Below are 9,246 nucleotides of genomic sequence, written 5' to 3' on the forward strand. Positions count from 1 at the left end.
CGAGAAATTCAAAGAGAAATAAAGAGTTCAAACGGGAAGCAAAAGCGAACGACTCCGCCGGGACTCGAACCCGGAACCTTTGAATGTCTTCAACCCGCTAGAAGTCCAATGCGCTATCCATTGCGCCACGGAGCCACCTGTTGGATTCACCACTACACTCCACATGGCTCCACATACCGCATTGTATCGTTCTACTTTACTGATTGTTGTTGGTAGCTTTGTTTTAATATAAATACGAAAGTTTCCCCTCATTTCTTTCTGCGGCATCTTGGGATTTACTTAGAGAATTATACCAAATTGCGTTCAACGGTTCAAGAAGACATTTTTAGTCTTATTTTAATAGGCGGAGCTGCATTTCAACAGTGCTACGCGCGAACTTTAATCCATCCCCAAGCTGCCGAGCAAACAAACTGAAGCGGCAGCAGGCCAAGAGCTGTGCTGCAGACTGGTCTCTTGGCTCGGAAATAATATTGAAGGGGAAAAATAATTTCGTCTTCAGCAAAAAACATGTTGCTATGCTATCTGAATATGTGATATAATCTGCTGGTGTTTTATAAAACTGTAGATAATGAAAATCTGAAATTAAAACAAAATGCGAAAATAATTCAGCAGGCCAGACATCTTGGTTGGGCACCAGTTGCACCCGTGGGAATGGCCGTGTTTGCCATTGATTTGGAGGCTCTTTTTCACTATCCTGGTCCTGATGAAGAAAAGATTGAAGATAAAGGTTAGTTTTATTTGTCACCTGTTGAAACATCAGTGAAATGTGTCATTTGTATCAAGTTAAATCAGTGAGGATTGTGCTGGGCAGCCCTCAAATTAAGAGCCAAGTAAGCAGTTCCTTCTGAAGCAGGTCTTCTCTCTCCACAGACGCTGTCTGGCCTTCTGAGTGCTGCCAGCAGTTTCGGATAGAAATGGACTCTTGTTCAGGTCTTTTCTTTACTCCTCATTTACTCAGAGCTCTCTGATTTAGACCCAATATTTCCAAAACGGTTTACGCCGGAGTCCTGATGAAGGGTCTCTGCACGAAACGTCGACTGTTTACTCCCCTCCAGAGAAGCAGCTTGACGTGTAGAGTTCTTCCAGCGTTTTCTGCCATTTGCTCAAAACTTCCAGCATGTGCAGATTCTCTTGTGTTTACTCTCTTTTTGAACTATTTAATTTAATTATATATACAACTTACTGTAATTTATAGTTTTTTATTAATAAAAATGAGAAATTTCACAGCATACGTCAGTGATAAAAAAAACACAATTCTGATTTAGAGAACAGTAGTTTTCAGTGATGACGATGTAATGTAGATCATACTGGCACAAGGCACTTCAAAGGAACAACATCAAACAAAATTTGAAAACAACAGGAATTCTGCAGATGCTGGAAATTCAAGCAACGCACATCAAAGTTGCTGGTGAACGCAGCAGGCCAGGCAGCATCTCTAGGAAGAGGTGCAGTCGACGTTTCAGGCCGAGTCCCTTCGTCAGGACTAACTGAACAAAGAGCTAGTAAGAGATTTGAAAGTTGGAGGGGGAGGGGGAGATCCAAAATGATAGGAGAAGACAGGAGGGGGAGGGATGGAGCCAAGAGCTGGACAGGTGATTGGCAAAGGGGATACGAGAGGATCATGGGACAGGAGGCCCAGGGAGAAAGGCAAGGCGGGGGGAACCCAGAGGATGGTCAAGGGGTATAGTCAGAGGGACAGAGGGAGAAAAAGGAGAGTGAGAGAAAGAATGTGTGTATAAAAATAAATAACAGATGGGGTACGAGGGGGAGGTGGGGCCTTAGCGGAAGTTAGAGAAGTCGATGTTCATGCCATCAGGTTGGAGGCTACCCAGACAGAATATAAGGTGTTGTTCCTCCAACCTGAGTGTAGCTGCATCTTTACAGTAGAGGAGGCCGTGGATAGACATGTCAGAATGGGAATGGGATGTGGAATTAAAGTGTGTGGCCACTGGGAGATCTTGCTTTCTCTGGCAGACAGAGTGTAGGTGTTCAGCAAAGCGGTCTCCCAGTCTGCATCAGGTCTCGCCAATATAACAAACAAAATTTGAAGCCTAGCCACATGAGGCCAACTATAAGGCAGGAAAATTGTTATGTGAAATAAAAACAGTTGAGACTAGGGACCTGCCATCTAAATGTAAAGCGGTGGTGTTGAAGGGATTAATGTCAGGGATGTAACTGAGAACAGATTGTAACTGTGCACCTTTTAAGGCCGGAGGAGATGGCAAGCAGCAGAAACAAGGATGAGGTTTTTGAAGTTCCCAGACCAAGCAAGCAAACAATTCAACAATGTGCTCAAAGCTTCCTTGTGGGAGTGCAGCCTCCTTACTGGGAGTCTCTGACTATGATCACTCAAAGTGACAAAGGAGCCTCGAGAACCTTGAGGCCGTGCATCAGGAGCACAAAGATGCCCAATGTAAGCAGCAGATGGAGTGCACCATCCCCATCAGACATGTCACGCCTCAGCCCTGGAACTTGGCCTTGTTAGCTACCCCAGAACCCAGGAAACCGGAGTGGAAGCAGGTCCCTCTAGATTCTGAGGGACTACCGAATAAGCAGAGGAAGAAGGGAATTGGAGTCAGGTTTACTATCACTGACACATGTGGAATTTGTTGTTTTGCAGTGCAGTGCAATACATTAAAAAGTCACAATAAGAAGTATTTTTAAAACAAGTCAGTAGTGCAAAAAGTGAGTTTGTGTTCATGGGTTCACGGACCATACAGAAATCTGACTGCAGAAGCGAAGAAGCTGATCCTAAACCAGTGGGTGTGGGTTGGCAGACCCCTGTACCTCCTCCCTGATGAGAAGAGGACACGTCCTGGTGGTGAAGGTCCCTGATGATGGGTGACAGCTACTCGAAGATGTCCTCAATAGTGGACAGGCTGGTGCCCAGGATGGAGCTGACTGAGTTGACAGTCCTCTGAAGAACGGGATGTGTGTGAATTAGGACGTGGAATTGAAGGATAAAACACTTAGATGAGGTTAACAGCATGCAGGAACATTGTTCCTGTGCTCTATGTTCTCTTTAAATCTATATAATTAGACCAATTACATAGAATTATAAAGAACAAACAGCACAGTATGTTCCTTTTAAATCTCTGTAATTTGTCTACAACAGATACTTTCCAGTTGAAAGCAAACTATTAAACTATGATCAACACACAGAGAATGTTGGAGGAACTCAGCAGGCCAGGCAGCATCTATGGAAGAATGTACAGTCGGCATTTCGGGCCAAAACCCTCTGGCAGGCCAGCTCTGCCGAAGGGTTTCGGCCCGAAACATCGACTGTACCCTTTTCCATAGATGCTGCCTGGCCTGCTGAGTTCCTCCAGCATTCTGTGTGTTTTCCTTCGGATTTCCAGCATCTGCAGATTAAACTATGATCTCTGAAAAGGTTGGATAATTAACCAGTTTAATTTTTCGTCTCTGCTGAATTACAAAGTAAAGCTATTCCCAGTTTCACTATGCTCATTGCCTCAACTTGCTGATGAAAGTTTTTCCAATGCTTACTTGGCTCTTAACTTTTTGAGAACCCATCCTCCACTTTTGATTGGGATACAGCATGGAGTAGGCCCTTCCAAGCCTTCAAGACACACCACCCAGCAATCCGCTGATTTAATCCTCGCCTAATCACAGGACAATTTGCAATGACCAATGAACCTGCCAACTGGTATGTCTTTGGATGGCTGGAGGAACTGGAGCACCCAGAGTAAACTCACCTGGTCACAAGGAGAACGAATATATATTTGTAATTTATAGTTTTTAAAATTATAATCTATTGCAGTGTACTGCTACCATAAAACAACAAATTTCATGACATATGCCAGTGATATTAAACCTGATTCTAATTCTGAAAAACACCTGTTTTGTCGTTTGAGAGGCATCATAAAATAAGTATGCTAACTGCAAGGATTTATCTATGTATATAGTCTATTTCAAGCTATTTTAAAAGGTTTATTGTTTGCTGGTATGTACAAGCAATGCATCTCCAGAGACAGTGAAATTCAGATGCCTGCTGGTTAATGCTGTTGCAGTTGCGCGTATCTCCACTAGGGGTCGGTGCTGGACCTGAAATAGGACGGCGCTTCCATACCACGTGACTGGATGGAGCTGCGTGTTCTCATGTCCATTGGCTTGTTTTCTGTTACCATCCTGAGGACTGAAGGAACTTTCTCTTTGTCTCTTAATGTGTGTGTAGAGGAATTGTTTTTTTTAAATTACAGTGGTAGCACAATATGTTAAATTAGCCATACTTTTTTTTTCTTTTTCAAAATAAATTAGGCAGGGCCGCTCAAAGCACCTGTCACAAGTTGTTAGAAGGTATTGACCTTTCATAGACATCGATTACATAATAAGGTGTTGGGCGGATCCCACAGAGTTCAATAACTTAAATGCTGTACATATTCAGGCAGTTTACTCTGTGAATAACCAGAATTAAACAGTAATGAGATGAACGAGTTACAATGGAAAAAAATGTCCCCCAGTTTCTGTAGCAACCCACCTTGCTTAAGATGTAACATATATGTGCAATGCCCTGATTAAGATTTCTAATACTACGCTGTGAGGTATTTTTAATTTAGCAGTTTTCTGTAGAAGCAATGTGTCCTGTTGTTAAAAGTGTTTTTGGCTTCAGCTAAAGACAAGGAAGCATGTTGTCCAATTTAGGAATGTGTGTCAGCCAATCGGGGCTGTCTTGGTACTTTCTGCCCAGTGGGATGCCATGGAAGATTCGAGAGAGCTGGACGGAATTTGATTTCTGAAGGACTGTAGTCTGGTTTGGGGTCTTTTGGCAGGAGCTGCGGAGCGGGGTACAAGGAAAGATGCTCGCAGGATGGAGAGACCCCATTATAAGAGGAGCTTTGTGCGGATGAATGGTTCCAGGGAGGAAGAGCCAATAATCCTGAGTTAGCCCATTTGTTCGAGATGGCCTTCAAGAGAAGTTTGAACTGTGGCTGGTGTCTTTCACGCAGAGTGTGAGTTCAACACATGAGTGAAGTGATACACCCAACTACTCCAGGAATGAGCTCCAACGTTTATGTGCACACTTGGACTGGATTAACTGTAATGGGCCCTTTTATTTTTCTGTTAACTATGCTAAAGTTGAAATGTATTGGTAAATATATTTTCTTTGTAATTTTATGCTGGTGTACGATCCGTTAATTTTCTGGTGAACAATAACTTTGCATGGGGCAGTATTCACACAGTATTCACTAAAATTAATGTTCCCCCAGAACATTCCAACTTTCCTGTTTAGTTGAAGCCAATTCGAGACATGTGTTGCTTATGGAAGGTGTCCTCCCCACCACTGAGTAACGTAGCTGCTAGCAGAGCTGGCTGACGAGCCCGGTTTTGTATACAAGCCCCGGCGAGAGGGTTGCATGCGCTATCTGGTGCGCAGGACATAGAGTAGGGAGATTTTGGTGTAACACACAGAGAATACTGAGAGAACTCAGCAGGTCAGGCAGCATCAATGGAGGAGAATAAAGAGTCAATGTTTTGAGCCAAGACCCTTCATCAGGACTGGAAAGGAAAAGGGTGTGGGCAGGTTCTGGTAGAACTTAATGGAACATTGGTTGGGGCACAACTGCACTACTGTCATATCTAGTGTACAGGAGCCCGAGGATGCACACTCAATGTTTTAGAAATAGCTTCTTCTTCTCCACCATCAGATTTCTGAATGCTCTATGACCCTCCATCCTACTGGAAAGGTGGAAATAAGGGTGAAAGAGTACGGAGAAAATTTACAAGGACGTTGCCGGGTCTGGAGGGCCTGAGTGTAAGGAAAGATTGAAAAGGTTAGGACTTTATTCCTTGGAATGTAGAAGACTGAGAGGAGATTTAATAGAGGTATACAAAATTATGAGGGGTTTAGATATGGTAAATGCAGGCAGGCTTTCTCCACTGAGGTTGGGTGGGACTACAACTAGAGGTTATGGGTTAAGGGTGAAAGGTGAAAAGTTTATGGGGAACATGAGGGAGACTTCCTCACTCAGAGGGCTGTGAGAGTGTGGAACTAACTGCCAGTGCAAGTGCTGCGTGCGAGCCCAGTTTCAACATTTAAGAGAAGTTTGGATGGGTGCATGCATGGTAGGGGTACGGAGGGCTCTGGTCCCAGTGCAGGTAGATGGGAGTATGTAGTTTAAATGGCTCCCATGAACTAGATAGGCCAAAGGGCCTGTTTCTGTGCTGTGGTTTTCTACAACTCTATATGTCAGTGATAATTAATCTGATTCTGAATTTGTCAGGCAATGATTCTTCACCTTCCTGGTGACAGAGAAAAGAGCAGTCCACCTCACATTGCTATATATGGTGATAAAGGAGATTGCACAACACAGTTCCCCAAGTTTCTATGAGATAGACATTTGTAAAGAAATTAAGTGGTTCCATAATTTCAGTGGTACTTTATTTGGATTGCAGCATTTATCATGCATGGAGTCCCTGTGGGGCCTAGATCCCTGGAATAAATAGACCGTAAAAATGATGGATTTTACACAACTCTGAGAGGTGATTTTTCAGCCTGCAAGAATATTTTCCACTTCGATGTCTGAGAAAGACAACAATGAACTTTTAAACCTGATCCTTCCTGAAGCTCTGTGAAGACTGTCAAACCATTCAGCTGCCCGTTAGTTGAGCTTATTATACTGAACCTAACGCGTTTTGTTGTCAGCCTTGTGAGACAGTTTCTCATGGAGAAGATTCTTCACTATAGTTTCTGTGCCTTTTGAAAAAGTGAATAAGACATTTTCTAAACAAAGTTCTTGTGGTCAAAATTATTGGTAGTCTTCAACCTCCCGGGTTCCCTATGAGAGGGTTGGTGTTAACCATAAATGTCTACCTGTCAATGTCTTGTGAAGAGAAGAGAAGAGGCTGAATATTTTAGTCACATTTTCTCTTTTAATCTGTTATTTAATGACAAATTATGTGTTTTATATACAAACAAAAAATGTTGGAGGAATTCAGCAGATCTGGCAGCACCTGTGAAGGGGAATAAACAGTTGATATTTTAAGGCCAAGACCCTTCATGAGGTCGGGAAAGGAATGGGGCAGAAGTCAGAATAATAAGGCCGGGGGGGGGGTGGGGGAGTTACAAACTGGCAGGTGGTAGGTGAGACTAGGTGAGGGGGAAGGTGGGTGGGTAGAGGAGGGGGAATGAAGTAAGAAACTAGGAGGGGAAAGGTGGAAGAGGTGAAGGACTGAAGAAGAAGAAGAAGAAATCTACCTGGAGAGGACATGGAAGAAAGGGAATCGTGGGGAAGGAGAATCAGAGAGAGGTGAGGAGAAGAAAAGGGGTAACCAGAATGGGGAAGAGAGAAGGGTGGAGGGAAAAATTCCAGAAGCTGGAGAAATCAGTGTTCATGCCATCAGATTGGAGGCCACCCAAACAAGGTGTTGGAGGAGGTGTTGCTCTTCCAAACATCTTTCTCTGGATTCTGCCCCCAACCTTTCCAGTCCTGATGAAGGGTCTCGACCCAAAATGTCAACTGTTTATTTCCCTCCATACATGCTGCCTGACTTGCTGAGTTCCTCTGACATTTTGTGAATGTTGCTCCAGATTTCCAGCGTCTGCAGAATCTCTTATGTTTTATCTAGTTTTTTTTTGGTTTATCATTCTGATATGTACTGAGATATAATGAAAAACTTATATTGCAAGCCATCTTCAAAACATAAGGACTTTGGGGTAGTAGACAGGAAAAGCAATAACAAAATGCAGAATAGGGTGTTGCAGTTACAGGTAGACAACAAGGTGCAAAGTCCATGTCGAGGTTGTGAGGTTAAGAGTTTATCTTTAACAGACAAGAGGTCCACTCAATTGATTTATAACAGTGGGATAGAAGCTGTCCTTTAGCCTGGTGATAAGTGTTTCCAAGCTTTTTAATCTTCTGTCTGATGGAAGGGGAGAGAGGAGAGAATGTCTGGGATGGGAGGGGTTTTTGATTAAGCTGACTGCTTTACCAAGGATCTGGAATGTTCGAGTCATAGAGCACTAAAGCACAGAACAGGCCCTTCGCCAACCTAATCTGTGCTGCACTGTTAGTCTGCCTCGTCCCACCGACCCATCGCCATCCACTTCCCTCCCATCCGTGTACTCATCCAAATTTCTCTTAAGTGTTGAAATCGGACTTGCATCCACCACTTAAAATGGCGACTCGTTCCAGTCACACCACCCTTCGAGTGAAGAGGTTCCCCATCAGGTTTCCCTTAACTATTTCACCTTTCACCCACGTAGGGGAAGCTGTATTTGATGTGCTGAGCTGTGTCTACAAATCTCTGCAATCTCTTGAGCTCTTGAGCAGAGCAGAACACACAAAACCATTGATTCGTGGAAACTTGCAACCCTAGCAGACCTTTCAGATCATCTGTGAAACAGTTAAACTATTCTCATCACCTGTATCCACCAAGTAGCACCTGCCTTGTCTTAACTAGATCATTTTCTTGTCCCCATTGGCTGTCCAAAACTCTGTTAAAAAAACATTTATGGAATCGGCTTCCAGCAGTTCTTCAGGCACAGCATTCCAACCCTGGCAACTCCCTGCGTGTGAGGAAAACAGTCTTCATTTCTCTCAACACACACAAAATGCTGCAGGAACTCAACAGGTCATGCAGTATCGATGGTGGGAAATGATTCAAATCGCGATTTACTGCTCAAGAAGGCTTTCTCTATCTACATTTCCAACACCTCTCATTGGTAAAGCTCTTGCTAAACAGAGAATGGTAAAAATCATTTTACTTATAATTTATGGTGGTAATCTTACTCAATGTCAGCAAGATCAAGGAGCTGATTATTGAGTTCAGGAGGAGGTAACCAGAGGTCCATGAGCCAGTCGTCATCAGGGATCAAACGTGAAGAGGATCATCAACTTTAAATTCCTCAGGTATTATCATTTCAGAGAACCTGTCCTGTAAGTGCAATTATGAAGAAAACACAGCAGCTCCTCTACTTCCTTAGGGGTTTGCGAAGATTTGGCAAGACATTTAAAACTTTGACAAACTTCTACAGATGAGTGGTGGAGAGTATATTGACTGGCTGCATCATAGCCTGGTACGTAATACCCTTGAACGGAAATTCCTACGAAAAGTAGGGGATGTGGCCCAGTGCATCACGAGTAAAGCCCTCCCCACCATTGAGCACATCGGCACAGGGTGTAGTTACAGTGAAGCAGCATTCTTCATCAGGAACCCCACCACCCAGGCAAGCTCTCTTCTCGCTGCTGCCATCTGGAAGAAGGTACAAGAGCCTCATGACTCAAA

The 9,246-nt window shown here is 43.6% G+C and overlaps 1 non-coding gene across 1 annotated transcript; it reads right to left on the reverse strand.

Annotated features, from left to right (window-relative positions):
• Positions 1–49: 49 nt before the first annotated feature.
• trnar-ucu (transfer RNA arginine (anticodon UCU)) lies at positions 50–135 on the reverse strand. The gene is given in 2 exon segments: positions 50–85; positions 99–135. It is a non-coding gene; the product is annotated as a tRNA-Arg (tRNA).
• Positions 136–9,246: the final 9,111 nt, after the last annotated feature.

This window comes from Mobula hypostoma, chromosome 12 (assembly GCF_963921235.1).
Source record: "Mobula hypostoma chromosome 12, sMobHyp1.1, whole genome shotgun sequence".
Classification (NCBI taxonomy): domain Eukaryota; kingdom Metazoa; phylum Chordata; class Chondrichthyes; order Myliobatiformes; family Myliobatidae; genus Mobula; species Mobula hypostoma.